General features: G+C 46.4%; 1 protein-coding gene across 6 annotated transcripts in view; it reads left to right on the plus strand.

The window, feature by feature from the left end:
- The window catches only part of ARHGAP24 (Rho GTPase activating protein 24), a 552,712-nt gene that overhangs the window by 73,663 nt on the left and 453,518 nt on the right, over positions 1 to 25,531 (plus strand). The window contains exon 1 of one of the 6 annotated variants that reach the window (XM_053255946.1): positions 6,499 to 6,972. The exons of 4 other annotated variants lie outside the window; for them this stretch is intronic. The gene's annotated coding sequence lies outside the window, so the exon portion shown is untranslated. Of the gene's footprint in view, positions 1 to 6,498; positions 6,973 to 11,722; positions 11,834 to 25,531 lie in introns of those variants that run through there. One more of the 6 variants, XM_053255947.1, reaches the window with a different exon arrangement.

Genomic DNA, 25,531 nt, shown 5'->3' on the forward strand with positions numbered 1-25,531 from the left:
CTCTGGCTGTTGGTCTTTTTTCTAAATTCCTTTGTAAAGCCATTTCCTCCCTTTTAGGGTGTTCAAATTCCATTCCTCCCAAATGAAGTAATACCATATTTAGTAAATAAATATTTGCATATTCAGTGCCCCAGCACCAATCAGGATCTGCCTTTCTTTTGCCCCCTCCCACCAAGGGTGGGCAGTGGCTAGACCTGCCCCCAACCAATCAGCATTGCTTACAAGGACCTATTCTGATCAATAGCCAGCAAACAAGCCAGCCCAGTCACCTTATTTCTTAGCGTCCTTCTCAGCAGGCTGAGCAGACTCTCTGGAGATCTGTGTGAAAAATGGGAGCACTCAGACACAGCAAACAAATGGAGTTCAGAAGGTAGGAGCCCTGAATACCATTCTCCACCCTCCCATTCTCCAGAGGGAAGTCAGACTTTTCCTTCTCACTCAGCAGCTCAACGAAGCCGTCAGGCGGCATTGGATTTCTCCAGCATTTACTTGGATATCTTTCCTTTTTAAAAATGCCACTAGCAAATCATGGCAATGTTCAGAGAGCTAGAGAATAAGAGGGGAAGTGTCGGATAATGGTGGACTGGCACTTCCTCTGAGTAGTCCTTTTACTAACAAGCAAGCAGCACCCCACCTTCCCTCTTGTTCTGGAACTTCAAGCCAAGCCTCTTGTTAGCTCCTTTCTCTTTCTCTTAGTTTCTCACCTCTCTAGAGGGTGAAAGAAAGGGAGTGGGCTATAGCTTCCAAATAAAACAAAGCATTTAAACTGAAATTTGAGCTGTGTGTGTCTTTAATGCAGAAATATTTGTATTTATTTTTAAAGAATTCTGAGATCATTGCCTTCTCTTCATGGGCAACCTATCAGGCACAGCTTGGGAACCAGGCCAGTCCAAAATAGACAAGTAGTTCCACTAGGGCTGTGCAAACTGGTTTGGTTCAACTCGTGGTGATGCAAATGGCCTCTACACATGCACGGAGGTCACTCTAATGGCCTCTTCACTTGCATGGAAGCCCGAACCAGGCCCCCGCCAGCCCAAGATGATGGGGGGACACTGGTGGGGCCTAGGGGAGCTGCTTCCAGTATGCCGCTGCCCCCAAGGAGCCTCACCGCCACAGGTAAGATAACCACCTGCCGCCCCTTTTAAAATCCTGTAGGGTCCATCGGGGTGCTTGTAAAGTGGAATTCTTACAAGACTCCCCTTTACAAGCACTAGAAATGGGGGAGGGGTGAACTGGTTCTACCCCGGTTCGGAACACAAACTGAGCCGCTAACTGGTTCGGTAGAACCAGTGTGTGGACCAAGCAGCTTGGTACAAGTCCAGTTCAGACTCAGACCGAACCGCCAGAAGCAGTTCCATGCACACCCCTAAACTCCACCACTCTATAGTCCTTATGCCAGTTTTTGTTTGCTGTCAGTTGATTATTTTGTCTATTACCGTGTGTGTGTGTGTGTGTGTGTGTGTGTGTGTGTGTGTGTGTGTGTGTGGTATTGAAAGGAGAAGTCCTCCTGATTTATATGGTTTAATTTTCAAATCTGATAAAGGATTGTCTCAAGAAAATGTTGCATAGAACTGCATCCAATTCTATACAGTTTATTCTAAGTATTATTATTATTATTACATTTATATCCTGCTCTTCCTCCAAGGAGCCCAGAGCGGTATACTACATACTTAGGTTTCTCTTCACAACAACCCTGTGAAGTAGGTTAGGCTGAGAGAGAAGTGACTGGCCCAGAGTCACCCAGCTAGTATCATGGCTGAATGGGGATTTGAACTCTGGTCTCCCCGGTTCTAGTCCAACACTCTAACCACTACACCACGCTGGCTCCTTAATGAATAAGGTTGGTAAAGCTTTAATGAATTCATTGGGGCTTACTCCCAAGTAACTGTTGCATAGGATTGCAGCCCAAGGACATATCCTAGAAATGTTTATATTGTGAGAAAGGGAGAAATAAGTCTTTGCTTTGAAAAAAAAAAGTATGTACTGTATGTGCATATTTATGAGAAGAAAGGAAATTAATGGGCTCTCTGTGTGTGGTCAAATATACTGTGACATTTTCAGGCAGTGTGAAATGTGTGTATTCAGGTGCTACCTGCAAATAGGTGCTCAAGACTTCAACCCCCGCCTCCTTCAGTGGATTTTCTTAGCCTAGACCTGCATGGGGTGAGGCGGAGAGGGCTGACATTGCATGGAGGGGAGAGAAATTGAGGCAATCCTGATAGAAGAAGGGATGGAGCTACTTCCTGAGGGGAAGAAGAGGCATGGGGACCTCAGAGAGAGAGAGAGAGAGAGAGAGAGAGGGATGGCATAGCTACTTTCCACACTGACACCCACCATGAACTGCTCTAAGGGCAGGGTTCCTTTACCCAAAGCCAGCCAAGGGGTAATTCTAGCACTAAATGAGCACTAAATAGCCAGCTGCCAAGTGCTGGTGTGAATGATGGAGATTTTGACTGAGAAAAGTAAACTGTAGATGGAAAAAAACCAGGGGCTAGTTCTTTCTAACTTAGGGTTGGACCTGCCTACTATTAGCCCTGCCTGTGGCTACCCCAGCCCCCTCCCCCTCCCCCTCCCCTCTGCCCCCAGCCCCAAGAGGCAGCAGCCACCACTGGGGGAAAGGGTTTTAAAAAACAAAACAAAGCAAAAAACCCTTCCTCATGGCATACATGATCCTAACCTGAGTTGACCCCCACAGCTAATCGAAAGATGTATATAAGAAGGATATAAAAGATATTTTCTAGTCTGTCCATAAAAGACTTGTAAACAAATTTAAGAGATTAGTAGTTCAGTTGTCCGGTTATGACTTAAATGATTTCTCGATCTGATCCAACTTTATTTTACCTTTTAGGTTTTTTTTAATGCATATTTATGTCCCACGTTTCCAGTTCCAAAGGAAAGCTCAAGGCAGCTCACACGATTTTTTTTTTTTTAAAGATACAACACCAAACCAATAAAACAGCCTGCAGCAGCAAACAAACAAACAAAAACCACCACCCACACAGGCCAAACAATAAAATCAAACCAGCCAGGAGATGAAAATTTATAAATCACAAAAATACAGTACAACTCACAATCAACAGACCCACTTAAATCCAAGATGCAACTTGTTTGCTGTGGTTTCTGACTGTGGTGCACTGTAGACTGTGCGGCATAGTAGATGAATGTGTGAGTAGATTCCCCAGCCTTGTAGTCCTCTAAAACTGCGTAGGGAGTAGTCGGTCACGAGCGCCAGTTATCCTGAGGGAAACTTCTGAGGGAACCAGCTACTAGATGGTTCGATTAGTCTTTCATCCCAGACGCAGGTCAGACAACCAATTTGCACGTTAGGACTGCTGCAGACCTCCACCAGAGTTTCGTCTGGTTTCATCCTGACTAGGCATAGTTTACCATCTTCTAGGTCTATACTTGCAGGGTAGACTAAATAGCCTTTTGCTCTTTTCTAACTTGATGGTTCTTTGCTGTTAGCAATCTGGTTTGCTAGATAGGCCTTCTCGGTTGCTGCCCCGAGATTGTGGAATGCGCTCCCTACTAAGATATGATCCTCCCCATCTCTGGCAATTTTTTAAAAACATCTGAAAACCCATCTTTTTAACCAAGCTTTCTCAGCCTTTTAAAATTTGTTGGTTTTAATTTTGTGATTGATTTTAAATTGTTGAATTGTTTTACATTTTTACATGTGTTCTAATTGTTTTATGTTAACCACCCAGAGACGAAAGTTTGGGTGGTATATAAATGTGATAGATAGATAAATAGATAAATATTGTGGGGAAAGAACACTGAGCTAGGGTTGGAACCAAAATTTATCCAAAGTGAAATTCAAAAGAGAAGTTCAGGGTTTCTCCCAAGGAGAAACAATGGAGAATTTTCCGAGATGGTTTCTCCCCTGTGTTGAGCTGGATGGTCTGACATCTGACCTGTACACTCCTGTATCACTTGGAATATATTACTTGAGATGATTAAGGGTGAGGTTGCTGCATTACTTTGTGAGACCTACAGGCAGGTGCTGTCCTGACACCAGTTTTAAAAATAAATAAGCAAATAGGCCCCTGAACCTTTTTGTATACATTTGTGCAGTGTATACTCTTAGGGCTGGTTCTCACAATTGACCTCATCATGTCAGTTTAAATGAAAACTGGATATCCCATCCATGTGCATGTTCCTGTGGAGTGTGCCATGTGAAGGCAGGATTTTTCAGGGGTCTCAGACTGGCGAAGTGAAAAACCAACATTTAAGCCAAGATAATTAATCCTAGATTTGCTCGGTTTGTCAATGACATCTCTGAAAGGTTCTGTGTTCAGACAACATTTTCTGCAGGATCTCCAGTTTTTATTTACTTATTTTATTTATTTATTTTCTATATGAGATTGATTGTAAGAATCAGCTGTTTGTGTTTGTTTGTATTGTTTCCTCTTCTTGTAACAACTCTCCTCCTTGCTCTGTGGTGTCAAGTTATGTCTCCCGTTGAAATTATGGAGCTCTGTGGATCTGGCATTGCACTTAAGCAGAAATGCTATTATGCTTTGCTCTCTATCCTTACCAGTAAATTTCCTCCCTGCTCCCTTAGTGCCATGACAGGCAAGTGGTGGTGATAGAGACTGAGGAGATCTTACTGGCATCCAGGGGCGTATCTAGGGGTAGGGCAGGCAGGGCACGTGCCCCGGGTGCCACTTGAAGGGGGGCGCCATTTTGTAAAATTAATTTTTTTAAAAAAAATGGCTGCCAAAAACAAAATGGCCACTGTGCATGCTAAAATGGCCTCTGTGAGGCTCTAGGTCATGCCAGGCTTTGCAGAGGCCATTTGAGCATGCACGGTGGCCATTTTGTTTTCAGTGGCCTTTAAAAAAAGATTATATTTAAAAACGGCCACTGCACATGTTCAAATGGTCCCTGCGAGGCCCTAGAGTCCAGCGGGGTGAGGGGGAATCTTTGCAAACCCCCCAGCCTTTAGGAAGCCCCCCAAAGGGGCTACGGGTAAAAATAATAATAATAATAATAATATAATATAAGACACTGTACACATATTCAGATTGGCACTATGTACAGAGAATCAGGGCTTGTGAATACTGAGCTGACGCTTAAGAGCTAGGATTGTATTCATTTGCTCTTACTTTGCTTCTTGTGATAAGTGAGTTAAATGTGATGTCTTGCTAATATGGCTATTAATGGTGAGTTTGTCTTTGAATCAGTGTGCAACCCTTAATATTAAGGCCCACTGGGAGTTTCTTGCTCTCTTTCTCTCATTTTAACTGTCTTTCTGAAAGACTAGAATATATTTCAAGCAGTGACACAGTTTACTCTGCATATCCTTTAATTATTTACAGAGTATCTGGGAAAAGTCAAATTCTCCATTGATTTTTAAAACTTATGTAATGGTGATGCTACAATGCATAGTAGAGAATTAGACAGGCACTTCTGTTTAGTTTTCCAAGTACATCTCCACATAGTATTTGGGTATTTCATGAGCCCCCACATCCTGAAATTTGTATTTTTCTAGCATTTTTTGGTCTGGCTAAGTCCACTGCTAAATAGTTTTTGAAATATTAAAAGATTAACGAGCTTGACTTGTATTTTTCAGCTGATATTATGGTAAAGTTGTCTGAAAGATGGGTGTCAGATGCTTGGACAGGGGGCGCAATTTCAGTGTTTGCCCTAGGCGCTATTTTCCCTAGATACGCCTCTGCTGGCATCTGCAAAGAGAGGCAGTGTCCTTCCTGCCTGCAAGACTGGGAAGAGAGAATTTCCACTTTCATGACACCGCTTTGGAAAGTGGAGGGTAGGTTTGGGCATCCAATCCAGTAACCCTCCTTTCCCCTTGCCCTGGAGGCTGAGTCATTCACACTAAATTTGGTTTCCTATCCTGATGTAAATTCTGCAAATAAAACTGGCTCCCTGGCCCCGGTCATGAAACTTGAGAAATTTCACATCATCCGTATGGGAGTCTAAAAGGCATCCTCATGAGCAGCTCTCCTCAGGCTTGAGCATACCTAAGTTGGTAGGGCTGCTCGTGTGAAGCACAGGATTGGGGCAGATCCTGGTGCTGCCCTGTGTGTAGCCTGAGGTTTTTACCTGGGTGAGCGGGCCCTTCTACCCAGGTCCCCGGTTGTATGTCTGCTCAGCCAGCAGGCCTAATGCGCCCGGCTTGTGAGGGAATCCCCCTATGCACCATGCTCATCGTCCCGTGCATTGTGGGATGTGGGAGGCCACAGCCTACTGTCCTCCTGCTCCCCGGCCGTTGTTGGAGCCGCTGTGTGCTGCTCATGTGGATGTGTGGCACCAGCAAGCCCAAGGGTGCATAAGGTTGTGTGAACGACCTTTATAAGAGCTACATGCTGATGTCAGGTCTTTGCTCTGTCAACAACTGGAAAGTCCATTTCCTGTCCCTACTATCACTTGGGTATGGCTGGGAGTGGGGGAGGGAAAACAAGGAGGCAGGAGGAGGGGAAGAGGTGCTGGGGGTTGTTTCGTGCTGGCTGCTGTGCAGAGAGAGCCAGGCAGAGTTCCTCCGGTGTGGTACTGTTTGCTGCCGAGTCCTCTATTGTTCAATTATGTGCTGAATTCCCACGTGTATGCTCTTGTCTCCCTTCTGCTTTCCTGCCGCTTGTGGGGAGAGGGGGAGCAGGATGCCTCTTTGCCGACACCGGTAAAGGGCTCAAGCAGCAAGTTGAATGTACGCCACATGGGCACATATGGTCGAGGTGATTGATCATGTAACGAGATTAAGCCTTCGCGCACCGATGCCGTGTAATGCAGGAACGGGCTGCTCCGGCTACCTTGATTACCAGCCAATTTGCAAAGTACTGTGCATTAGTTCAGCGGAGGTGGTCTCTCTTTTTGTTGGGAGTGCTGCTAAATGCTGAACGAGGAATCCTAAATGATTCAGCTCCATTCAGAGGTGATGTTTGATACTGTCACTCCTGGGACCCCTGCTTCCTATATCTTCATCTTCTAGCACAGACAGGAAAGCTGGAGATTGTGAGTTTTGCTGCCTCTTATTTATTTGGGATGGGAAGCAAAAGGAACTGGGGGTGGGGGGAAGAGAGAGAAAAATGTAATCCAAGCCTTACAGGACATAATATGCTGCTTCTGATTCAATAGCGGTTATCGTGCAGCATCTACCTTGCTATGTGGCAAAGGTTTTCTCTGCCAACGCTGATGCCTGGAGTAATGTTAAATTATAGTGTAATACCTGGTGGGTGTCCGCAGTAAATGGAATTCATTTGTGATCGGCACTCTTATCTTTCCTCGAGTGCCCAGTGAATTGGGAACCATGGGAAACAATAGAACGAAAGGTAATGTTACTAGAGTGAGAGATGTAAATGCTGATGGCGGCAGAGGGATTCCATAGGGCAGCCGTTTCTGGGCAGTTCACTTTTCTTTTGCCCCCCCCTCCACCCCCACCCATTGCTGATGAAAAGAGGCAAGGCAGATGGGGCTCAGCCAGGTGATGCTCTCGTCAATCAAAGACGACAGTTTTTCCCTTCGGTGCCCCTGCCTGGGCTGCACTGTGTTGCCAGAGTGTTTGTTCGGATTGTATGCGGTGGGAAGCAGCCTCAAGCATCCCTGGGAGCTCGCTTTGCTTTTTCTCAAAAGATCAGGTCGCATCTGTATTCTGGACTGAGAGTTTGCTTTAAAACCTCCCTGGACTTCCCTGCCCCCCCTCTCCAAACATGAAGCTCTCTCCACTAGACTCATTAGTGCTTCTTTTTTGATAGATGGTCCCTTCCGAACGCTGCTGTGAAAAGCAGAGTCCCTGTCTGTCTTGTCTCCTGACAAGTTGAGTACTTGGCTGCGTTTGCCCCCTTCTTTTAAAACTTGTAATCGTTTCTAAATGTCGGGCTTTGATCTCGCCAGGAACCGGAGCGTCTGTGTATTTGGAAGGATTTGGCGCTGTGTTTTTTAAATAGCATAAATGGATCGTCAATAGGATTGTCGAACATCAGGGCTGTAAGGCTTTATTATTATTATTATTATTATTATTATTATTATTATTATTATTTTTATTTTTTTTACATTTTTGGTCCGATTGTCTGCTGTGTTTTCTAGGCAAGGCTGGGCAACCTTTTAAGCCTGGAAAGGTGTGAGCCAGGTGGCTTCTGATTTGTAGCTATTCTTCTGACTAGCATTTATACAGCAGATTGCAAAAGTCCAAAACCCTTCAAGCAATAACTGAGTATTTCCCTGTAAGGTCAGCTGGGATTTATTATTAGCTGTGGGAAAAGATGAGGATGAGGAAACAGTAGATTCTCTCAGGCCACTTAGTGTAGTTAGGAAGGTAGGAAACTGCCTTAGACTGAGTCAGACTATTGATCCATCTAGCTTAGTATTGTCTGCTCTGACCGGCAGCGGCTCTCCAAAGTTTCAGGCAGGAATCTCCCCCAGCCCTACATGGAGATGCTGCCTTGGATTGAGCCTGGGACCTTCTGCTTGCTGAGGTGGGATCTGAACAGGGACTGCTCAACTCACTCCCTTTCCCATGGCACTACATCAGTTCTCAGCATGTAATTCATGTGCACATCACTTTCAAAAACACGGCAGGTGCTTGTCTGCCTTAATATTCATGTCACATGTAGGCAACATCTGCAAGGCAGCTTCCTGTCCTTAATAACAAGGAGGGCCCGGCTTGGGGCCCCAAATGTCGCTGGACTACAACTCCCATTACCCCTGTGAATGGCCAAAGGCCATTGTGGCCAAGGATGGTGGGAGTTGTAGTCCAGCACCTGGAGACCCAAACTTGGGAACCTCTACCCTAAAAGCACAGGAAGCCTACTACAGAAAGATAGAGACTTCCCCCCCACCCCGTGGAATCTCCATCTCTTCCCACTCCGGTCCCTTCACACTCACTACGGGAAGCAATTAGTTTATAGGAATCCATGGCCAGGCTGCATTTAGTTAGTTGCTAGTTGTGCCATCTCAAAGAATATGGTAGAGCTGGGAAAAGAACTGAAAAAGGTAACCAGAATGATCAAGGCGTTGGAGCTCCTTCCCCACAAGGGAAAAATGAAAGGATTTGAGTCTTTTAAACTTAGACAGCTGGTGGGATACATAATAAAGGTTTGTAATGTTGTGAATGATACAGAGGTAGGATAAAAAGAGCTGGTTGTTCCCTCTCTCGTAGCAGTGGAGATCTGGGTTGCCCAATGAAATTGATTGTCAGGACAGACAAAAGCGGGTACACCTTTACGCAATGCACAGTTAGCTTATGGAACTCACTGTCATAAGATATGTGATGGCCATTAACTTAGATGGCTTTTCAGAGGGCTAGACAAATTCATGGAGGATATCGCCAATCGACAGTTGGTTGCCATAAATGCTCAATGGAGCCTCCTTTTTCTATAGCAGTATACCTTTGAATATCAGATATTAGTGGCCTACAACAGAAGAGGGTTGTTGCTCCATGCCCTGCTTGCAGGCTTCTGGAGGCATCTGGCTGGCCACTGCTTAACACGATAGTGGATTAGATGGGTTCCAAGTTTTATGGGTTCCAGTGCTCTTCTTATGTCCTCTGGAATTAAGAAAAGTTTATCTTGACATGTTATTTGTCAACCTCATGTGGGTGAAACTTGAATCAGTTTAGGGCAGGAAGTGGGGTGCTACTCCCGCCAGCCCCAATTTTGCTCAAAACATTTCACTGCCCACCCCAATTGCCAAAATGCACCCCCAATTCCACCTTTTGAGTGGGGCAGTTAAAATAGGGGGAACGGAGAAATACTTTGGCTCAGTTCTGCATTACTGTCTGATCTGTGTGGCAAATAATTGCAGAGCTGCAAGCATTGATCTGTGCTGGTGCAGCAGAAGAATGGTCTAAGGGCCAATCTGGATGCTACTTTAAGCACATGATTGAGGCTACTGTGCTTGTTTTAAAGTCAGTAATAGCAGCTGGGTTTGGACAATGGCATATGGAATGAGAGAAGTTTAACACTCTAAGGACATAAGAACAGCCCTGCTGGATCAGGCCCAAGGCCCATCTAGTCCATCATCCTGTTTCACACAGTGGCCCACCAGATGCCACTGGAAGCCTACAGCAGGAGTTGAGGGCATGCCCTCTCTCCTGCTGTTACTCCCCTGCAACTGGTACTCAGAGGCATGCTGCCTGTGAGGCTGGAGGTGGCCTATAGCCCTCTGACTAGTAGCCGTTGATAGACCTCTCCTCCATGAAGTTATCTAAGCCCCTCTTAAAGCCATCCAGGTTGTTGGCTGTCACCACTCTGTTCTACCACAGTCCCAAACAGGTGTCCCATCCCACCATGGTGGCTGTTTGCCCCTCCAAAAAGCTCCCATAATGCCAATGGGAATTTCTCCCTCGGGCAAATAGCCACCACAATGGGAATCCAGATCAGGAAAGTGGCTGAACAGAAGGTGAATTCCCTCTCTCTCACCAAGCTGTGGCGGTGAACTATGGGGGCCTGATCTATCTGAATAACAAACATAATTGCTGTTGCTATTGAATAATTGCTGTTGAATAACAAACACAATTGCTGGACCCAATTGTGTGCTTAAAGTTGAAGCTCTGTCTATACTCACATGGTATCGCATTCTGTAGTCAAATAACTCTGACAAAAAGCTGAGGTCTGGTGTGTGCATTACAGCTGCCATGCAAATCATTTATTATGTTTGCATCTTCCTCTTCCTCCAAGGAGTTCAAAGGGGTTGTTTGTATGTTATGTTGATTCCGTCTTATCTAACAGCCAGATTGGGTGATGGCCCTTTTACATCACATGGGGGTAAACACATCATGAATCTGTCCTCAAGATGCAAATTAAATACTACAAAGCAGTATGTAATTCACATATTGAGTGGAAGTTTGGATTAACTGTACCCCCAAGTGATTACCACCAAGTGATTATGGAGTGGTGCAGCGGGGAAATAACTTGCTTAGCAAGCAAGAAGTTGTAGTAGTTCAAATCCCTGCTGGTATGTTTCTCAGACTATGGGAAACAAACACCCATATTGGGCAGCAGCGATATAGGAAGGGGCTGAAAGGCATCATCTCATACTGCGCGGGAGGAAGCAATGGTCAATCCCTCCTCTATTCTACCAAGACAACGACACCAACTTGATGGCCCAACTTTACTTTTACAAGTGATTATGAAGTGGTGGGAGGGCGTGCCTGGTTTGGGGGAGACGTGTATACCTTCTTCTCTCCCATGTGATTCAGAGGGGCTGGTGGATGAATCCTTCAAACTGGCCCTTTTGGGATACTTTATTTTCTATGGGAAAATAATGTGCCATATTGGCACAGCCAATAATATGAGCTATAATGCGCTCTTTAAAAAACAAGGTGATGGTAGTTCTTGGAGTCTTGTTTAGAGATTTTTGGTAACATAGTTTGCGCATCTGCCCTGTTCACCCCACTCTTACTGCAAGAGGGGATTTGTGTGTATTGTCCTTGATTTTCATGTGCCTCCAAGCAGATGACAAGCATGTCTCAAGCATGGACAGCCACACAGCAAGGGAGGAGAGCTGGTTTTGTGTTAAGCAAGCATAAATTGTCCCCTTTGCTAAGCAGAGTTTACCCTGGTTTGCATTTGAATGGGAGACTACATGTATGAGCACTGTAAGAAATTCCCCTTAGGGGATGGGGCCCCTCTGGGAAGAGTAGCTGCATGCTTGAATGTAGTTCCAAATTCCCTCCCTGTTGTATCCAAATAGGGCTGAGAGAGACTCCTGCTTGCAGCCTAGGAGAAGCCTCTGCCAGCCTGTGTAGACAATGAGCTAGATGGACCAACGGTCTGACTCAGTATATAAGGCAGCTTCCTGTGTTCCACTCTGCTCAAGGTTCCTGGAGGACAAGGTACCAGCTCATTAAAACACAGCCGGAATAAGCAAGCTCCAGGTATGTTGCAAGTCCTTGGAATGCTGTTATTCGAAGAGACTGCAGGTATGCAGCAAGTCTAGTCACACTTCGTAGCGTAGCATAGGTAAATAACAACCTGTGATATCACATGACAATGTTACAGCTGCTGCCAGAGAGACCCTCTTGCCAATCAAGGTTATATAGTTAGCAGTTTGGTCTCTGTACAATTAGAAAGGATTTTGCAGAAAATTAGGACTTCTTTCAAAAAGTGCACCAGGTCAGGAGAAAATACATTTGGCTCTGGTTAGCTACAGACAAACAAACTAAAAGACAATTAGTTCATTTCTATTAATATAAGATATACACAGGGATCATTTTGCTTCACCGAAATTGCAGGAATGCTACCTCCCTTATTCTAAAATGTGTTAGTTTAAACTAATCAGCTCAGATATTCCTAGCCCACTTTAACTGTTTTTTTAACTAGTGCTGTATGCTTAGCTCTTCAGTTACAAAGAGAGTAAATTCAGACTATTGCTCAGGGTTTGAATGCATGCTTTGCATATAGAATGTCCCCGGTTAGCCCCCTGGCATCTTCAGTTAAAAACGATTTCAGCTACCAGGGCTAGGAAAGAGCCATCTGCCTGCAAACTTGGGAGAGCAGCTGCCAATCATGGTAGACAATACTGGGCTAGTGGGGCTAATGGTTTAACTCCATATATGAGAGTGTTGTTACTACTACTACTAGTAGTTCTACTGCTGCTGCTGCTACTACTACTACTTGTAGTAGTACTAGTAGTACTTAGTCCTGCTCAGTTGTTATGGGATCTGTACTTGCATACAGCATTCCTGAGAGCATGCCTGAAAGCCACAGCCTACGCTGAAATGCTCTGAAAATTCTGTAACTATGGAGAGTAAAAGGGCAGAACATCACAGCATGTCAAAGTGGGGATGAGGCTTCTAGGCATGTTCTTGGGAGTGCTGTATGTGAGTACGGCATCCCCAGATTCCATGACAACTAAACAGTGTTCTTATTTTTCTCCTTCCTTCCAAATGAATGGCTTAGGTCCAGGTTACCTGTGAGAGTGCCTTTTTCTGCAAGTTTGCCATGGCTCATTAAAATCATCAGCAGAGGTCCACCTCTGGGTGTTGCCTGTTTGTCTGGTATTGATTTGGGGTTGTGCCTTCTCAGTAGCCAGTTTTGGATTGTGGAACATGCTCGCTGCAGAAATATGAGGTGTATAATCTTTATATGTATACAAGACAGCCGTAAAGACTCGTTGTTGTTGATGATGATGAAGAAGCTTGGTTTTTACCAATGTTTAAATGGTTTTAAATGATTTTAATGAGTTTTGTGTTATACTTTTAAAAAATTGTTTAATTTTTGATTGTGAATTGCACTGAACCATTTTGGATTGGACGGTAAAATAAATAAATGATATCCCACATAGCAGAGGCTCTTAAACTTGGATCTCAAGAATGAATGAATACTTTATTACAGCCCATGACTAGAAATAAAAACCAAAAAACAGTGCAACATAACCACCCTTTGTATCCAGCTAGTGTAAACATTAAAAAAAAAAAAATTCACAAGAACCACAATTAACAGATCTAATCTTATAAGCAGCCACACAGAATTTAGCCACTTTAAAATTAATTTCGGGATTTGCTCCAGAAAGTAGATATGGATCCCCAGACATTGGGAATGGTCTTTGGCCATCATGGCTGGGGATGATAGGAATTATAATCCAACAATTTCTGGGATGGGGGCCGAAGTTTGAGAACTCCTGCCATATAGGATTGCTTGGCAGTCTCTCATCCATGCACTGATCATACTCAGACCTGCTTAGCTTATGCAAGGTTGCTCATCATGTGCCTTCAGACCATGCTTTGAGATCTGAATTTCGTATTGTCACAAGTTAAGTGCTTTCCATTATTGCTAATTTTCACTTCTTTTCTCTTTCTGTGCCAATAGCCCATTAGTGGGCACCAGAAATGACTGCATGGTGAATGATACGATTTTAGGACACGTAGTTGCCTCTAACAAACAGCGGCTGCCATCCAGGTTAACAAAGCACTTTCACAAACTTGTTGCACCGAGTCTGGAGACTGTCTTCCAGCTGAGTGTGGCACTAGCTCAGACATGTTTGCTACAGGTTGCACAATGAGGTGCATGCACAACCTCTGGCACACCCCCTACGTTTTGCAAGGAACCTTTGTGCAGAAGTGCAATTTTGAACATCCCAGTGACTTCACGCAGCTAAGTGACCTTGAGCTAGCGCAGTCTAATTGCACTAGTGCTTTGTTAGTCAGAATGTCAGCCAAGATCACAAAGTTTGACAATGTTTAATAAGCAACTTTTTTTTTTAACGTTCCTGTCTGGGGTGCTAGAATAATCATAATTTCCTCCTACAGTGTTGTTCTGATGGTCTTTCTTTAGGTACTGTGTAGATGGGCAGGAGTCCAGTAAAGACAAAACAAATCTGGACACATCTGACCCCTGAGAAATGGCCGGTGGTCATGCCTTCTGAATCTTTGAACTAGAGAAGTTTGTAAGATCCAATTCTTCCTGCATTTCCCCTGCTGCTCCCCTTTACTCCTTGGCCGGATAATCTCTACTCAGACTCTCAAATCTTAACGAACATAATTAAAATCAGGATGTTCCACAAGCAAGCAGAGCGAAAAGGATTCTTGCAGGGAAGAAAACTCCATATGATTCAAACAAATGAACCAAGCCATATCTACAGCAGAGCACCAAAAACACCCAGACTCCCTATTCCGTATGACCTGGGGGGAAATCTTGTGATTCGTTAGTTCCTGAATCTGGAGAGAACCCCATTCTCTCAGCCTCCTTCAAAAGAAAGTTTTATTAATATATAGAGGCTGTTCTCACGATCCGTGAGAGGAGCCTGGGGAGGGTTTGCAAGGCGAGCGGGCTAAGCCCGCTCTCCCCGCAGACAAGCAGCAGTCTGCTCTGGGCAGCTGCAGCGGCCGCCCACACAACTGCCGGATCCATCACAGATAATGCCTTCTCCATTATGAGCCCTGCTGCCTACTGAGTTATCAGATGGTTGGAAATTTAGTGAATGAATGGGAATGCAAGTCAGGGCAGGTTTTGGATAGCAAGCATCCTTAGCTTAGGCCCAGTATTTCAGATAATGCCTTCTCCATTATGAGCCCTGCTGCCTACTGAGATCATCTAGGGAGGTTCATCTGCTGTTGCCACCAGCTCACCTGCTGGCTACACAGGGATGAACCTTCTCCATTGTTGCCCTGAAGCGCTAAAATGCGCCCCCTGCAGAAATAAGAGCCTCTTCATCTCTGATAGCTTTTAAAAGGACTGTTAAGACACATTTATTCATCCAGACTTTTAATTAGATGTATAGAATCTGTCATTGCTTTAAATTGTATTGATGTTTAATGTTTTAATTTGTGTTATTTTATTGTAAACTGCCCAGAGATGCAAGTTTGGCATGGTATATACATATGCTCAGGGGCATAGCTAGGGGAGAGGGGGCCCATGTTAGCCCCTCTCCCTGGTGGCCCCTCAGAGTGAGGGAGATAATGAAGAAAACAGAGAAGGGTGGAGCTGAGGGTCCCCTCAGGAGCAGGGGCCCCGGGTTCTTTGAACTCATCTGCTGAATTATAGCCACACCCCTGCATATGCTAAAAAAATAAATAAAGTAAGTCAGGGGTGTAGGGAGACTCCCGGTGGCCCAAGGACAAAGTTGTTTTGGAGGCTCCTCGTGTACCCCAGCGCCAAAGCCATGCCTCCTGCTTTCCAGCCCCACCACTGTGCTTCCCTCTCTATTTACCTGTGGTGGCAGCGGGCAGGCTGGCTTCTCACCGTGCCGGCTTCTTTCCAGCCGGTGCTCAGGCCTCCCCATTCCCTGGCCGGTGCGCCAGTCACCACACAACACTGTCCCTATTCAACTGGGAGGCCCGCGTGCAGGCGCAAGAGAAGCCGGCGTCTCGGCCAGGGACTGAGGAGGCCCGTGCGCTGGCCAGGGAGGGGGGAGCAGCCTGCCCGCCGCCACCACCATCACCAAGGGTAAATGTGAAATGGCAGTCGGCGGCATGGCAGTGAAAGGGCACACATGACAGGGTGGCAGGGCCCTTGTGGGCCCCTCGCCCCTCCGAGCCCAGGGACATTTGCACCCCCTCGTACAATGGTTGCTATGCTGATGAAGTAAGTAATGGCTCATGTTTGAGCCCCCTTTATTGGAGAAAGATAAACCTCCCCCCCTTCTCCACACCAGGTGAATGTTCTAATCTGGCAACAGTGCTTCACTGGGTAGGCATGGCACAAGCTTGCACATGTTCTGTGGCTAGAAGCAGTAGGGGCTGCACTGTGGCTGTTTTTAGTGTGTCTTCCTCCGTAACGCTTGCCGTTTCTCCCTCTCGGCACAATAGAGCTTTTAAAGTCTTTAGTCCTTTAATGATCTGCATGGTATGCTCTACTTGACACCCCAATTCACATGCACGGCGGAGAGAAACTCCTCTATCTCATTTTGATCCAATTCTGCATTGAATAAAATCCTGAGATTAAAAGGTAGTCGGAGCACCTTAACTGTTTTATCTGAAGAGACTGACGCTCTCGCTTCTGCTCATTATCTCCAGCTTTTATTAAAAGTGTTTCTAGTTTCCTGTGCAGAGGGGAAGGAAAAAGGAAGCCAATAATAGCAGAATTCCACTGCCCGCATCAAAAACACTGCAGTTGCAGTAATCAGAATGCTCTGGGTCTATGAAACAGATATGCTAAACCAAGATCTTAGTTGATTCCCCAGTACACCTTCTCATCATTTTACTTCAAATCTGACCCAAAGCTTCCTACTGGGTTAGCAGCTTAGAGTTCGTTCTTCTTGATGATGAGTTTAAAGTCCCAACACTGATCAACCGGATGGGCTTTTTTTTACTGCTGCCAGTTCCATCTTTGCTTCTCCTCCAAGTAGTTCTACTGTTGGTCAAATGAGCCAATGGTGCAGGGGTCTTTTTTTTAAGCACATGGTTTGGTGCTAAAAGGATTTTCAGGCCACATAAGGCATTTTATCTTGCCTTAACAACCCAACCAAATCTCTCTATTTCTTACCTGCCCCTAACATCTCTCCTGTTATGTTTATATTTTCTCCCCTCACTTTAAACTTTGAATTTGTTTCTAGGAGAATTTTCACTTCAGCTCTCATCTCCCCTTGTTTGCAAAGGAGGAAGAAAGAGAAAGGGGAGTGTGGAAGGCCAAGACTTTCCACAACTCATTCATGATCATCTAAATTAGGGTTTCCCAAACAAGGATCCCCAGATATTGCTAGATGACATCTTCCATCACCTGCAGCCATTGGCCATAGTGACAGGGGACGATGGGAGTTTGGGTCCCTAGATGTTGTTGGACTGTAACTTCCATTATCCCCAGCCACAGTGGCTGAAGCTAGGGATGATGGGAGCTGTAGTCTAACAATATCTGGGGGCCCAGTGTTGGAAAAAATGATACGATCCATGATACAAAATCATGGATACGATGTCTGCCTCTTCAGATGAACACCATGGTATCCGTGAGTGTTGTGGTGAATAGGGGGTGAGTGACAAGCTGAGGTGGAGCTTCTTCATGACTGTAAGCATGCACTGACTTTGTTATAACATCTCACTAGGATTTTGTACTCAATTTATTCTAACTTTGATTAGTTAGGAGAGGAGAGCTGGTCTTGTGGTAGCAAGCATGACTTGTACCCTTAGCTCAGCAGGGTCTGCCCTGGTTGCATATGAATTGGAGAATTGGTGTGTGAGCCTTGTAAGATATTCCCTTCAGGGGATGGAGCCGCTCTGGGAAGATCATCTAGGTTCCCAGTTCCCTCCCTGGCATCTCCAAGTTAGGGCTGAGAGAGATTCCTGCCTGCAACCTTGGAGAAGCCACTGACAGTCTGTGTAGACAATACTGAGCTAGATCGATCAGTGATCTGACTTAGTGAAGCTCTTCTCATGATCCGTGAGAAGAGTTTCTGTCGGGTCTGCGGGGAGAGCGGGCTTCCACCGTTCTCCCCAAAGATGATCAAAGAGCAGCCCTGGGGCAGCCAGATCAGCCACACACAACTGCCAGCTCACCGGTGGGGGCCGTGGGGATCGGGGGCCATGCAGCCCCTGGAAATCACAGGATGACCTGTGCGAGTGCATGGGGCATCCTGGAGATACCCCCGAGCCCGGGAGGCTAGCCGAAGCCTCCTGGTCAGGGGTCTACTAGTGTGTTGCTGCACACTGTGGCGACACACGAGCAAAACAATGAGGTTAACGGAGTGCTCGCTCTGTTAACCTCATTTAAGAGGAGGGGGAATTAGGTGGGCTAGCCACCTTGCGAGCACTGGACTTGCCTGCAAGCCTGGTGGTTCCCACGATCACTGGGAAGCGGGCTAAGCCCGCTTAGCCCACTTTCCAGTGATCATGGGAGTAGCCTCAGTATTTAATTTGGCAGCTTCCTAGGTTCCTAAGTCCTACGTTCCTAAGGATCTAACCCTGGTTTCAGATCCTGCTTTGTTAACCAGAAGGAGGTGGAACAAGGAAGGGAAGGGAAGCTTGTTCACAACAGTAGTAATTTAAATGATCATATGAACTAGGGGATAATAATATAGCAAATATACTGAGGTCCTTCACATGACTTCGCTGGAGAGGTGGGGAGGGCTGCGGGGAAGGCAGGAGCTTGCCTGCCATCCCTGGCAAGCGAGCAGCCACCATCCTCCCCTCCGCCGCACTATGCACCCACATGAGCAGTGGTGCAGTGGAGGGAGGTGCTGAGAGCGGGAGGACTTCCCCCCCTCCCACATCACAGGGTGCCCTGGGGCATGAGCAAAGCAGCTACTCTTGTTAGACCAGCCCACTGTGCTCACTCCTTCCCCCCAGCTTGCTCTCACTAATGGCAGCAATGGGGTGGAGGGAAGCTGTCGAACCCTAACCACAGGCACACTTAAACTCGGCTAAACGCTGGGTTAAAAAGTGGGGTTTGGCGTGGGGGCAGCACCGGGAATGACCTTGCTCCCAGTGCTTCACACACGCAGTCTAACCCAGGCTGGGCTGCCCTAGGCCTGGGTTAGGTGGTGCATGTTAATACCCTTATTCTGTCATAGTAAACACCCTGTCTTTTAGTAGCATATATGCTCAAGTGGGTGTACTTTAAAATGACAGAGCCCGTACTGTTGGCTGAAGTGGTTGGTTTGTGCAGCACAATATGCTCTTGGTCCCAAGACTGCTGTCTGTAGTGCTGGACAAGGTTGAATTCAGAACTTCAGCTGGTACAGAATATGGCTGCCAGGGTGCTGACAGGAGTCAGATGCCTCCAGCATATTATTACACCAGAGTTGCAACACCAGCGCTGGTCACCATTTCCATTCCAAATACAGCTCAAGGTGCTGGTTATCCTCTTTAAGGTCCTAAATGGCTGGGGCCTGAGCTGCCTCCAGGATTGCCTTTTCCACGTGTGTCTGCCCACCTTACCAGGACGTTTTCCAAGTTGTGGGGGAATATACGCATACATAGTATCTAAATAGGAATCAACACAGAAGTTAAAAGTACCTGGCAATATTGGCTCAATTCAGGTGTGGGTGGGGTGGAGGTGGGGTTGTCCCTCTGGTCCCCAATCCGGACTCCCATGGCTGGCTGTACCTCTTCCTTGTGGTTGGCTCTGCCTAGCTGGAAAGTTGGCCAGTGTGTAGTATGTAGTTGGCCAGTGTGTTGACTGTTGGACTATGATCGGGGAGACCCAAGTTCAAATCCCCTTTCGGCTATGGAACTCACTGGGTGACTCTGGGCCAGTCACTTATCTCTCAACCTAACTGGATTGTGGTGAGGATAAACACAGCCATGTACACTTCTCTGGGCTCCTTGGAGGAAAAGCAGGATATAAATTATGCTATATCATGACATAGTATTACTCCAGGGGCATTCTGGGGACAAAAATGGCAGCCAGATGGAGCCAAAAAGAAACCGAGTACTTACAGCACTGCTTCTGCCACTGTCTGTAGAAATTGCTAAGAATATATATTTGTCTGTCTGTCTGTCTATCAGTTCTGCTTCTGCTGCCACTGAACAGCAATAGATCAGCTCCCTTGAAATATTAGAACTTCTGAAATTTCTCACCCACTCCTAAAATGTCTCCTCTTTTGTTTCTTCTCTCTCAGATGTTCTAATTGTATTGAAATTACTTGTAGGAGACAGTTTAGTTCAAAGAGGCAGCAAGGCTCAGAGCTTGCTCCTATGAATCCAGTGGCAATCTTCTGGTATGTACATGCTTACGGGTGGGGGCAGACTGATAAAGTGTCACCCTTATCATATCTATGGCTGGATTGACTAGAACACCCATGCGTAGCACAGCCTCTGCTTTGCCACGAGATAACAAGTGTCAGAAAGCACACATATATTCTAGCCCTGAGGCAGGGGAAAAATTGACAGACTTAAAAGGCTGTCTACAATTTATGGAGGACGGAGCCTGCCTTTCTTTGACATGTGTCGAGAAAGGAAACGATCCAGAAGACGAAGGGGAAGGTGGCGTCTGTGCAATTATTAATCATTTCTACAGCACCTTTCACTGTACGAAGTGATGTAGGGCTCTTATCTCATTCAATCTTCACCAACATCCTAGGAGGTGAGTTACAGAGAGTGACTTGCTCAAGGCTGCCTGGTGAGCTTCCCAGCCAAGCAGCTAATCACATCTTGGCCTCCCACATCCGAATGCTGCACTTGATCAGCTGCAATAGATTGTCCCAGCAAGGGGTGCTGTGACATTTGAGTTGTGGGGGGCTGGTCTTCAGCATAGGCGCCTCTTAAGTGGCACAGGCAGTGGAAGTTTGTAGCAGGTCAGAACTGGAGCATGAAACCTGCTGGCCTGGCTATGGGGGACAACACCCCCAACTCCCTCTGTTGAGCCATAATGCTGCCTGTGCCCTCTGTCAGTGGGCTAGAGGCATTCCATCAAGGCACAGGTGACTGCTTATGTGCTGGAGCACACCTGCAGCTGCGGAGAGAGGGACACAATCAACTCACAAACAGGTGACACTAGTTGTCATTTGCCTGTGCATGCCCTGGAATGCCAGATTCTGACCCAATACAATACAACCCACCAGTGTCAATGGCAGGAGGGGACATGCCAACTTTCCTCACTGCTATGCTGTGTGGGTGCTGGGTCAGAGGTCCAACAAGTCTATCAGACACCCCCTGCCATGTCCGCTCTTCCTCCTCCTCCTCTTCCACTCCCCTGCTTTACCTTCACTGTGGGAGGAGGAGACGAGAGGAGAGCTGGCCTTGTGGTAGCAAGCATGACTTGTCGCCTTAGCTAAGCAGGGTCCACCCTGGTTGCCTATGAAAGGGAGACTAACTAGAAGTGTGAGCACTATAAGATATTCCTCTCAGGGGATGGGGCTGCTCTGGGAAGAGCAGAAGGTTCCAAGTTCCTTCCCTGGCTTCTCCAAGATAGGGCTGAGAGAGACTCCTGCCTGCAACCTTGGAGAAGCCGCTGCCAGTCTGTGAAGACAGTACTGAGCTAGATGGACCAATGGTCTGACTCAGTATATGGCAGCTTCCTATGTTCCTATGACAGGCTCTGTTGCTTCATGACTTCATAAAAGGAGTCATGGCCACAGCCTTGGAAAAAACTATGAATCCCATAGCCACCTACACCACTCGGGGGCCTAAAAGGGAATTCAGTCGGGATGTGCCCAAAGCACAGTTCGAAGTGCAGTTTGAGCACTTTAAAGGAAATTAAGAAGAGAACTTTAAGGAAAAGGAGAGCAGGTGCTCTGTCGCACCTTTCAGCTTCCTGCTGGGGTGGCGTGTGTCCCAAAAAGCCCAGCGTGCCATCAGCACACACATGGCTCAACCAGAGCAAAGAGGAAATGATGCAGCCTGTCCCCCTCCCCCACAGTCAAAGACAAGGATGAGAAGAAGAGGGTGGGGCAGCGGGTGTCCAAAAGATATGCTGGATCTCTAGCTGAGGAAATTCCCATCGGTTCCCACTCTGGGGGGTTCGCTGCTGTCATTGCAACTCCCTCTGAGAATGCTCCCTCTGATAATGCTCCATAAAAGGCATGTTGTTGCGTCTTGCACACATATGTATGGGAGTGGGCACAATGCACAACCTTCATTGTCATGACATGTGCTGTGCTGGATCAGGGTCTCTTGTTCAGTAAGTGTTCAGGGCAATAGAAGGCAAGACAGCAGCAGGAATCACAATGGGATAACCTGAATGTGTGGAACATAAGCATTTACTGAATTATTTCCAGGAATGGAAAATCATTTCAAATTTCTCAGCTTCAGTAGTCTAGGTGCTTGTGTCAGTTGTTTTGGTTTCACTTCCCACTCCTTAATAATGCTGGGGTGGAGGATATCTCTCTCTCTCTCTCTCTCTCTGCAGGGAAGATTTCGACAACCCCAACAATCTGCCATTTGTTCCATCCCTTTTAATAAGCAATCATTGGATGCATACCAATGTGAAAACCCTCTGTAAACGAGGCAGGTTTACTGCTCTTCATGCTCTAATACAGGGGGTTTCAACCTTTTTAAACAAGTGTACAGCAGTTATCTCAAAGTTTCAGCTCATATAGCAGCCAAGAATTGTGACCCCCAGCAGTAAATCTTGCCAAAGTGAAGTGGATCTGCTCTGGAAACACAAACAAACAAAAAACCAAGGCCCTAAATACCAGTTGCAGGGCAGTAGCAGCAGGAGAGAGGGCATGCCCTCAGCTCTTGCCTGTGGGCTTCCCAGAGGCATCTGGTGGGCCACTGTGTGATGCAGGATGCTGGACCTTGGCTTGGACCTTGGGCTTGATCCAGCAGGGCTGTTCTTAACTCTACACTGTGGCTATCTCCCTCCTCTTGTGTTTTGGAGCCTCATGGCCAGGACTCCAAAGCATACCCCAAACCTGACCCGGGTCTCTCTTGTCCTCTTCATATGGGCTTCGCATACAGAAGGTCCCAGGTTAACTCTCTGGCATCTCCAGGTAGGGCTGCGAAAGACTTAACTGAAAGCCTGGATTGCTGCTGACCAGAGTTTCCTCTCATCCTTTTCATCTGTGTGCCGAATGAATTTTGTTCTGGGCAGAAGCATCAAGGCAGTGTGTGTGCACGTGCATTCAGAGTGTGGTCTTCCTGATTCAACCTGAGCAGGATCTAAAATAAGCTGAGCAGACATCAAAAAACTTGTGAGCGTGTACATGTGTTAGAGGGAATCCTGCTGCTGTCAGTCAGTGAAGACAGGACGGGGCTTAGGAAACATAGGAAACTGCCATATACTGAGTCAGACCATTGGTCTATCTAGCTCAGTATTGTTTTCACAGACTGGCAGTGGCTTCTCCAAGGTTGCAGGCAGGAATCTCTCTCAGCCCTATCTTGGAGAAGCCAGGGAAGGAACTTGGAACCTTCTGCTCTTCCCAGAGCGGCTCCATCCCCTGAGGGGAATATCCTGCAGTGCTCACACATCAAGTCTCCCATTCAGATGCAACCAGGGCAGACCCTGCTTAGCTAAGGGGACAAGTCATGCTTGCTACCACAAGACCAGCTCTCCTCCCATTTGGCTTGATGGACCAAAGGTCTGACTCGATATAAGGCAGCTTCCTATGTGCCTTCAAACTGTTGTGGGTATTTTCATTTGCATTCAGGAAATGTAGAAACCCACTTGAGCATCGCTTGTAAACAGCCACATAAAAGTACAAGAGCCACTGGGGAAGATTAAATGATTCAGTCCTCCTCTGAGGGCTAAACTAGGCATGTCATTAAACATGTCATTGAATCCTATATCTGGGATGCCTGATCTGGGTTTTTTCTTCAACAGAAGCAGCCATGGGAGAGTCTTGGGTGGACTGGGAGTGTGACACAGGGGGGCTCGTCTTTTGCCCAGAGCCAGTTCCCCCCCAAATTTCCCCAAACTGCTCTTTATCCCCCCAACCTGAGTGGTTTGAGTCTGAGAGGCCTGAGTGACTCTCTTTCTGGTGAATTTGGATGCTGTGTTCCCCGCCCCCCTCCCGCCAGCACGGAAACTGATTAGCAAACTGTTTGAGCTTTGTTTACCAGGATAGATACAAAAGACAGCTTTTCTTCGGTTGCTGCTGCTTTCTCAACTGGTGTGGCACTTGCTCAGAGAAATGCAAAGTATGCTGTGGTTCTGGTGTCTTCTTTATTTTTTCATAACTACCTGGTTAAATTTTCACAGCAGGTGCTACTGAAGACTTGCTGGAAAAGGTGGATTCATGGAATTTGAAAAGGACAGAATTAAAAAATGAAATTCTCCATGTTTTTTGTCAAAATGCTGACACACTGATAGGAACAAATGGTAAACATTGAAATAATAGAATTGTAGACTCTAAGGGAGACCTGGAGGTTCTGTTCTTTGACTTAAGCAACATTTTGTAGAATTTTAAGCAATGTTGTTTAAAAACACCTCATTCACACAAAATGCCAGTGTATAACAAGGGAGAGTACAACTTCCTTGGATTTTGCCTATTAAAAGTGTGATAGATACAAGGAAGAATTAGTAAGGTTAAGAATAAACATGCTTGTGGGATCGATCTATCTATCTATCTATCTATCTATCTATCTATCTGATTTATATACTGCCTGACTCCAAAGGCTCTATGCTTTTATCATGCTTATAAGATACTAAGAAATTCCCATTATAGTTCATCTATACCACTCACTCTGTGTAGGAATGCAAGGGCACACATGCATCTACTTTCCAGGGTCCTATAAAATAATATCTCTTCCAACCCCCCACAATGTGCCTGCTCTAAACAAACAAACACCCCACATACCCATGCAAACAATTCAGAATTATTTGGTTTTTAATACAATGTAAGAATTTGGGTCAGATTGAAGGCCTCTCTGTTCCAGCATCTCGTTTCCCACAGTGGCCAACCAGATGCCTGAATACAAGCCAGTCCCACAATCCCCAGCAGGAAATGACACACTGAAATAAGGGAACTAGTTTAGGGGATCAGGATGCTTGATTATAATGCCTAAAAATACTGCTGGGACCTGATCAAGTGGTTACAAAATTAGGACTATGTTGAATTCTAATCCAGTAATATTTTATGAGGGTATTCTCATGATCACCGGAAAGTGGGCTAAGGGAGCTTAGCCCACTTTCCAGTCATCCAGTCATCGTGAGAACCAGTGGGCTTGCAGGCGAGCCTGGTGGTTCCCTGGCGGCTAACATACCAAAGTAGCCCTCTCCTTAGCCCAGGTTAGCGGAGCGAGCATTCTGCTAAAACAGGCTTCCTGATTGTGTATTGTGGCTCCATGCTGCAGCAACACATGAGGAGACACCCCACCCCCCAGCTGGGAGGCTGCAAGCAGCCTCCCGGGCTCGGGGGTCTCCTCAGGATCCCCCGCATGCTCGCGTGGGGCATCCTGGAAATTCCGGGGGCCATACATTCCCCGATCCCCACAGCCCTCTCCGGCTCCATGACGGAGCCGGCAGTCGTGTGGTCGGCCAATCTGGCTGCCCGGGCTGCTGCCTTGATTGTCTGCAGGGAGAGCAGGCTAAGCCCTCTCTCCCCGCAGAACCTCCTCCGGCGGGTCTCACTGATAGTGAGACTTGCCTCTATGTTTTGTTGTTTAGAAGTTTGTCTGAGTGGGGATCATGTAGAGAGAGGGGATGGGGTGGAGTCAGGAAGGGGGAGGAGAAAATGGAGTTGTTTCTGAGTAAACTCTTAGTTAAATCTATACAAGTTTACTTTGTGTTTATGAGGGAAGCAGCTATAAAAACAGACAGCT

This window comes from Hemicordylus capensis, chromosome 5 (genome assembly GCF_027244095.1).
Source record: "Hemicordylus capensis ecotype Gifberg chromosome 5, rHemCap1.1.pri, whole genome shotgun sequence".
Taxonomy (NCBI): Eukaryota; Metazoa; Chordata; class Lepidosauria; order Squamata; family Cordylidae; genus Hemicordylus; species Hemicordylus capensis.